The sequence below is a fragment of the Idiotropiscis lumnitzeri genome, chromosome 2 (assembly GCF_059441095.1).
Source record: "Idiotropiscis lumnitzeri isolate Australia: NSW breed Sydney's pygmy pipehorse chromosome 2, RoL_Ilum_1.0, whole genome shotgun sequence".
Lineage (NCBI taxonomy): Eukaryota > Metazoa > Chordata > Actinopteri > Syngnathiformes > Syngnathidae > Idiotropiscis > Idiotropiscis lumnitzeri.
This window is the reverse complement of record NC_142392.1, coordinates 18,969,416-18,977,982: the sequence shown is the minus strand read 5'-3', so window position 1 is coordinate 18,977,982 and position 8,567 is coordinate 18,969,416. Positions and strand designations below refer to the sequence as shown.

The window sequence follows — 8,567 nt, the reverse complement described above, 5'->3', positions numbered from 1 at the left end:
ATAAACGAGCATCTGAAAAGGAAGCACGTTGCGGCTGATGCCGATTTCACTCCTGACATAGTCACAGACGTTTCTGGAAGCAAGCTGAAGTTAGCACACACAGGCTATTGTGTGCGTCTGATGGAACACCTGTTGTGGGACCCAAACATATTGATGCAGACCACTGGGGGCCATCGCAACATAATGTCATTGATAGAATAGAAATCCTTCAAGTGAAATATGTTTACAAGTATTTATTTTTGCATTCAGAGATAGTTTCATCGTGGGTACTTACTGTATTTTCATGACCATAAGGCGCACTTCAAAGTCTTAAATCTTCCCCAAAACAAATGAGACGCCTTGTAATGTGACACGTCAATTATATGGACTGAGAAACTCTCTCGACCATGGGCTTGTTCCCCTTGAGGTATTTCAGAGTGCATTTTAGCACACACTGCTGGCCAAAGTCTGAGACATCTATGCTTCAAATTGACTGTGACATAAACATTATGTGAATACGTTCTTTGGCTGATGGTGCAGGAGAAAGCGGGACAAAAGGGCAGCTGTACACGATGTTGTAGTCTGTCTTATTCATGTTATTGCAAGCAAGATACATCACAGGTTTAGACTACAGACTGCAAAAATATAAATAAAAACACACTGCCCAAAGCACACCACTCACATTTCTCTAACCAGCCATCTGATTGGCTGAGGCTCCCAGAATGCATCAGTACTGTTTTTGTGTTGTTTTTATTTCTTATGGGGATATGAATGGCATAAGAGATACATGTTTTGTGATAATTTTATTTCTTTGTTTCATTGTTTGCTTGTAAGCTGTTCTGAGATATTTTTGGTTTTGATTTGAAACCATGACTCTATGGTGTGGTGACCAGTGAAATCCCTCCCCTAACGTTGTAGATTAAATGTGTTGCCATGACATCTCTCATTGGTTTGAGGAACCGCTGCTGGCATGCGCGTATGGCAAGCCCTTTGAGCATTTATTCCATATCCTTGATATCAGACATTTGTGCATTTCACTCGTGCAGTCTTTTCCAGCACTAGTTATACATTTCGCCACACTAGTGATGCCCGTTGCCGTACTAGTTGCCCAGAAACTCTGACAAGCGACTCATTTTTAGCGACTAGTGAGTCTTTTGTTCAACTAGTGCTGACAGATATCTAACTTGTGACACCGAGATAGGCACTATTAGTGCCAAATTCCCAGCTAGTTATCTTTTTGATGCTCTAGTGGCCCACTGTCCCAAACTAGTAATGTTCAAAGTATTACTCGTGACTTATGATCGCCTGCACTAGACAACTAGTTGGAAATTAAATACCCACTAGTTAACAAGTGAAAGATAAACATCAACTAGTTCACTAGTGAAAGACCCTTGAAGTCTTGATATTTAACTACTGGGTCCAAAAAAATACTTGTAAACTAGTGATGCCTCAAATATCCACTAGTTACACGAGTGAAAGATTTTGACTGAACTAGTTCCACTAGTGAGTTCCAAAATGTTCACTTGTAGAACTAGTGGATGCCAACCTGCTCACTGGTTAACTGGTGAAATTGTCTTTTTGGATTAACTAGTAAAATAGTTAAGTCCAAATTTCCACTCGTAGAACTAGTGAAACACAAATTCCTCACTAGTTACGCTAAATGCTAATGAGGAGGCGGGAAAGTACCATGAGTGTACGCCTCCTATTGGCTCTCTGATCGGAGCTACACCCAGCAAAAAAATTAACCCTGTAAAGCCTGATTCCGAGTGTCCACATTTTTTTTACTGCCGGTTGCTTGGTATCTATGCAGAATAAAACTATTTTTTCTCAGGGAATGGCTCTCTGGGGGATGTATATTTATTATTTACACGGACATAAGGGGTAATAGTACTGCTGAAAATTCACTCCTATCCACTTTTGGTATACGAAATAAAAGGAATGCAGTGCATTGCAGAAGTCCTGCAATTAATTCTGCCTTCACGAGGATGTGATTTTTCGGATGTTGAATCTGTTCAAAGTTGATGCGTATTTGTTAAAGATGCTGTAATCTGTATTGTGGATGTATAAATGCATATATATATATATATATATATATATATATATATATATATATATATATATAAAATATAAAACTTGATGACGTCACCCTAGGCTCGTCTCCAATGATTGATTGTCGTGGAAAAACAACGGAAGTAAATACAAAAACACAATCTTCTTACCTTGTTATATTCAATAAATGAATGTGTGTGCATTTAGAGGTTTCTACAATCTTTATTGAAGCCACTGATTGTGTTTTGTTTTTTTAAGATGGAAGATGTGACCGAGCAGGTTCGATGTTGGAGGAAATATTAGTTGTGGTTTCACCACTTAATTTCAGACAATGCAAATCCAGAATATAGTTGAAAAATATTTTATTGTAAACATAATAAGATACATGAAATATATAATGAATTTAACCATGAATAAATGGTTAATTAATCAAGATTTCGGGAGGAAGTTGTGTCTCTCCCCCTCTTGATGTTCTTTCTGTTACTCTCCAGCTTCTATGAACAGTATCGCGCTGCAGAAGAAGCGCCGTCAGAAGGGTCCGAATGGAGCTGCTCATCTGCTGTGGGGTCTCCAAGCAGACAGGACCTATAGTTTGTCCAGTAACATATAGCGCAACCTTATTTATAATACACAGTTACTAAGGAATACGAATACTGCGTGCAATGAAGGCAAGAAAATAATTCAAATATACAAACGCAGCTAGCAAACGATAATGAACGATTATGTTCCAACGTTAATTGAACTTTTGTTCCTACCGTATTAGCTTGTGAGCAATGAACAAACTACACCGTGAAGTCAAAATGTGAGCGTCAAATGCGCGGAAATCTTCATCTTTTGCGGTTCGCTATAAAACTAGCAGCGGCAGATTTCAGAAAGTCCTGCCGGCATGAAGCTGCTCTCGGCGGCAACTGTGAGCGTTGAACTGCCACCATCTGCGATCAAAACCGGACACAGACATCTCCGAAATCGTTGAAGCAAGTTTTTAAGCAGGGCTTATCTTGATAAATTGACCACACATTTGACGTTTACACCACTACTTTGTCGCCTAAAATAATCGTAAAATCAAATTTGGTATCACATTAAGAGTAATATTCACAAAAACATTGCAATACCTCTGAAGGTTTTCTCTTCGGCTTAAGTCGCTGGTTGGCACATCATGTATCGTGATTGGCTGTCCGAAAAACAAACGTCATGTCGGATGAATCCTGGGTAATGTAGGATCGTGACAAGGCGTCCGTTGAATAAATATTGAAAAGGCTTGCCGAGGCACGCCATTTGAGTATTTATTCTATGGCCTTGAGCATGCATTTCACACTAGTGCCCCACAGCATTTATGGGCTTACATGTTCACTAGTAAGATACAAAAATGAGCTTACTAGTGAACTAGTGGGCATTTTTATCTTACATGTTAACTAGTAAGATACAAAAATGAGCTTACTAGTGAACTAATGGGCATTTTTTAGGTCATGGGGATCAGTAGGAAAGAATGCAATGGTTTTCTATTGGCGGCCCATTTCAAAATAATATAATCTAACCAGTCACTGCTCATGATTTTGGTATACGGTAGTCTGAAATTAGTCACATATGATAACTGTATTTTATATTATGGAATATTTAAAAACTTAATATTTACTACACAGAAAGTATTGTACATGTTTTCTCTTTTATATAACTACATACCTATTTTTACACCAGCCTCTATGTGGAGAGGGAGAGAGAGTAAGATTAATCATAAGTAGGAAATGTTTTTATACAATCACTCTTTTCATAACAGGTATGACGGGCCGGGCTCTTAAGGGTTAAAGCGTCAAGAGATCTCATCTAGATATTGACCAATCAAAGTACTTGTCCCGCCTGCTTCATTTGAATGCAGTTCACTAGTGAACATGTTGGTGTATGAGTGATTTTAGAGACAACAATGGTCACATATTTCATTTTACATGTCATCTAGTAAGGTCCAAATGTCCACTAGTGACACTAGTTAAGCTTTTTCCTGGCCTTACTCGTTGACTTGTCAGATTCTCAAATTGCTCAATAGTTCACAAGTAAGGCATAAAATGTCCACTAGTCACACTGGTTGAGATCTTGCCAACCCTACTAGCTGACTAGTGAGGTTCAAAATGTGAACTAGTTTACAAGTAAATACAAAGATAGCCACTAGTTACACTAGTTGGTCTAATTTTTACCCCACTTGTTAACTTGTGAAACACATGTTTTCATTCTAGTGAACTAGTTGAGTCCACAATGAGTCACTCGTTAACGAGTGACACTGATGTTTATTTGACTAGATAACAAGTAGAAGGAATTTTGTCTCACTTGTCAGACACAGAAAAAAACTTGTGCAAGATTTGACTGAACATGTTTGGATTTTCTCCTACATGTTGGCCTTTTATTTTTACTTGTTAAATGTTATGCATCATGAGTGAGGCACTGTGCACAACTCGCACAACAAATATCTAACATGTGGGGATTTTTGGAGTACTAGCTAATGTTTTTTGCATACTAGCAGGCATTTATATCATACTCGTTAACCAAAATTGCTTACTAGTTGATATGTGGGCACAACTTGTGAACTTGTATAGTGTTGTAATTGGGAAACAAATCAACTACTCAAATTTGATGATTTCACTAGTTTACTTGTTGTGCGCACATGTCACCTGGTGCGCAATTTTGTCAAACATGCTCAGTCAAAGTCTGTACAAGTTCAGAATTGAGCCTGACAAGTGAGACAAAATGTCATCCACTTGTGAACTAGTGATGTGAAAATAATTGTCACTAGTTTGCTAGTGACTCACTTTGAACCCAAATACTTTACTAGTTAGAATACATGTGGTTTACTAGTTAACAAGAGAGGTCAAAATGAGCACAACTAGTGTAACTAGTGGATATCTCAGCATGTACTTGTTCACTAGTTAATATATTGAGCCTCTCTAGTTAACTTGTAAAGCCAAAATAGATTGCAAGTATTTAACTAGTTTGGCTTTATGCATTCACTAGTCAACATGTACCCCATAAGAGGCAGCTGCTAGTAAACTAGCTTCAGTTCCCCAGGACCACTTGTCAACTAGTGTAAAACATGCACTAATAAAGTGGGTGGGACAATGACAAAAGCTGAATTCTGATTAGTGCATTTAACTGTAGAGCCAATAGGAATCTTGGATGCACACATCTGCCCCACCTTCTCATTAGTTTTTTGTGTAACTAGTTGACTAGTGAGCAGTTTGGCATCCACTCGTTCAACTAGTAAACATTTTGGACCTCACTAGTTGAACTAGTTCAGTCAAAATTTCTCACTAGTGCAACTAGTGGAAATTTGGAGTATCACTAGTTGACAAGTAACATTTTTGAAAGTTACTAGTTAAATATCAAGGCTTAAAGGGCTTTCACAAGTGAACTAGTAAGTATTTTAGCCGTTACTAGTTAACTAGTGTGTATTTTCGCTCTCACTAGTGAACTAGTGTAGGAAATCATATGTCACTAGTTAACATGTTGGAATAATCCACGTTTTACTAGTTACATGTTGCTGAAAATTAGTCACTTGTCAGAGTTTCTGTGCAACTAGAACGACAGAGGGCATCACTAGTGTAGCTGAATGTATAACTAGTGCTGGAAAAGACCGTACTAGTGAAACACACAAATGTGTGATATCAAGGATATGGAATAAATGCTCAAACGGCTTGCCATAAGGTTCATTGACTCTCACCCGACTGCGCCAGTACAAAGTTCATAAATAAATAAGACCAATACGTACTTGAACTTAATAATTTGTGTTTTATGCACTAAAATTGATCAACAGCCATTGTCAGGTAGAATTCATTCCATAAGGAATTGCTTCAACAAGATATAAAAACCAGAAAATGTAAAATGTTAAATAATCAGTTCAAATTTTATACTGGGAAAAGACATGGAGTTTACCCCCCACTATTTGTTATTCTTTGGCATTTATTTTCTGCACTTATTTCATTTGGCAAAAACAAATGTTCAGCAAACCGATAAGTAAAAGGCAACATTTAAAAATAAAACGGCAATAACCTTGAACACATTTCCCCAAACAACTTAATGTTGTGACGCATATTTTTAACGATAGAAAGTCGTTGTTTACAAAGCAAATGAGAGTAAAACGTGTACAAACCTGCTTTGAGTAGCACAACACGAGGCGGCTTGCAAACTTCGTCCAGCAGTGGGAGATGTTGCTCGTTCTCTTCTTTTATTCCACAAAGTTCCTCTTTGAACTTGGGTGTCGTTCTTGCACACATTTTCAAACGCCAATCTTAACAAATCCGCACTTGATCTCTGCTTGGCGATAACTCGTGAGCTTCTCTTTGTTCGACGAGACGAATGAAAGATGGCGTCTTTTTTTTCCAAGTAGTGCTGAATGGATCTCCTGCGTGAAGACTGCAGTTTGTTCAGCACTCAAGCGGAAGAATAGGACACACCCCGCTGTGATATGATTGGCTGCTGACTTTGTGGAGCACTGTCACCAACTCACCGACAGATGTCGCCATTTGCGATGCAAATAATTGTTGTCTCCTTCCAAACAAAGGAAAAACGTAAGATTTAAACCGTATGCACATTAACAAACATTTTAGCTCCCAAATATGAACTTGAATTGAATTGAATTTTACTTTTGTTGCTGGTTTTGTTAAAACATCTGCCACCATGTCGTCGGTTGGACAGTCTTCCAAATGTATTTCCCTATTATTAACAGTTGACGTGATAAAGTGATACATTATGTCAACATGTTTGTGTCAAGTTCTGGAATAGGTTGAAGAGGACCCAAAAGCAGGGAAGCAAGGGGAGGGAAACTTAAAGGGTATTTAATAAACAAAACAAAAGGCAAACAAGGGACTTGGAAAAACTAAAATATTGTAACGTATAATAAATCAGGCCGATTTGTCCATCAGCGAACACTTTTATTTTTAAGCCAGAAACGGCTGCTGTTGGCCGCAACCACGCCGATCAGAAAACTAAAACAGCAACGACAACAACATAACGTTCACTCCCGTCGCTTCCCCGCTGCCTTCACAGAAAAGAGGAAAACACAGAACGCTTACAAAGTTGCTCCACTGCCCTCCCCTTTATTAAGAACCTCATCCCGAGGGCGTCATTCAACAAAGTCACTGAGGTGACCCGTTGGTCTCCTCTGTCGCTGAGGCCGCCCCGAGGCCTGTCCGCTCGGAACAGCCAGTGTAGCATCAGGCGATGAGTCCTCAACTGTAGCCGCCTGTGGGGGTGAGAGAGGAGGCACAATCCGCCGTCTTGGAGGGGTGGAAGTCAAAACCTGCTGTGAGTGTGTCCGCGACCCAGTGTGCTGCTGTGGAACGGCATCACCTCTATATGGGGCCAGTCTGTCTCTGTGGAGGGCTACCCGTCTGCCACCAGGTGGCAGCTGCACCCTGTACACCACCTCTCCTATTCTGTCCAGCACTCCACACGGCCCCACCCAGTGCCTGTCCAATTTAGGACACCTGCCCTTTTTCCTTTTTGGGCTGCACACCCAAACCAGGTCTCCAGCCTTAAAGTCCGTCCCTCTGGCCTTCATGTCATAATTCCTTTTCTGCCTTACACCTGCCTTCTGTAGATGGTCGCATATTCCGGTCCTGGTGGCCCGGCTGGTGTATCAGGGGGTCTGCCAAAAGCCATTTCCACGCCCAAACATGAGCAGGGAAGGTGTACATGAAGTGGAATCCTGTACACATCTGCAACAGTCTCTGCTTCTTGGTCGGGGATGGCATATGCTTCTGGCCATTTCGGAAAATAGTCCAAAGCAGCTAGGACATAACGGTTGCCTGTGTCAGTGCGTGGAAATGGGCCCATTATGTCCACCGCAATCCTCTCCATCGGCGCGCCCACTGCTAGCTGTTGGAGGTGGGCACGAGACCGGCCTGGTGGACCCTTGTGCGCTGTGCAGAGGTCACAACGGCGACAAAAGTCCTCAACATCTCGCCTTAGTTGACCCCAAAAGAAACTTTGCCGGAGTCTGCGAAGTGTTTTTGACACACCAAAGTGTCCTGCCCCTGCAGGCCCATGAGAAGCTTTCAACACAGCCTCTCTAAGAGCCCTGGCGACGACCACCTGCCATCTATCCTCCCCAGTAGCAGGCTCCTTCCAAGCTCTCTGGTGCACCCCATCCTTGACCTGAAGAGTCCCAATCTTTGAATACAGTCCTTCAGTGACAGGCGAGTGTCCAGCGACCTCCTCCCACTTAGGGTTTTGACCCGACTCGACCCACTGTAATACAGGTCGGAGGTCAACATCCTGTGGCTGCTGCTTCCTCCATTCAGGTGCCTCCACAACCTGCACCTCCCTACATACGACATGATCATGCGCGGGACTTTGCTCATCACCACAAAGTTCCTTCTCTCGGGTTTCTCTGTTCTCGCAGAAGCGGCAGCCAGCAAGAGCACAAGGGCGTCGAGACATAGCGTCAGCGTTGGCATGGCAATTTCCAGTCCTGTGCTCCACTTGGAAGACATATGGCGCCAGTTCTTCAAGCCAGCGTGCAATCTGTCCTTCAGGCTCCTTAAAAGACAATAGCC

General features: G+C 41.3%; 1 long non-coding RNA gene across 1 annotated transcript; it reads right to left on the bottom strand.

Annotated features, from left to right (window-relative positions):
• Positions 1 to 2,373: 2,373 nt before the first annotated feature.
• On the bottom strand, positions 2,374 to 6,195 carry LOC148341880 (uncharacterized). Its single transcript, XR_015839736.1, has 3 exons — positions 6,161 to 6,195; positions 3,141 to 3,199; positions 2,374 to 2,613 (listed from the first exon to the last, which is right to left on the bottom strand). It is a non-coding gene; the product is annotated as an uncharacterized LOC148341880 (long non-coding RNA).
• Positions 6,196 to 8,567: the final 2,372 nt, after the last annotated feature.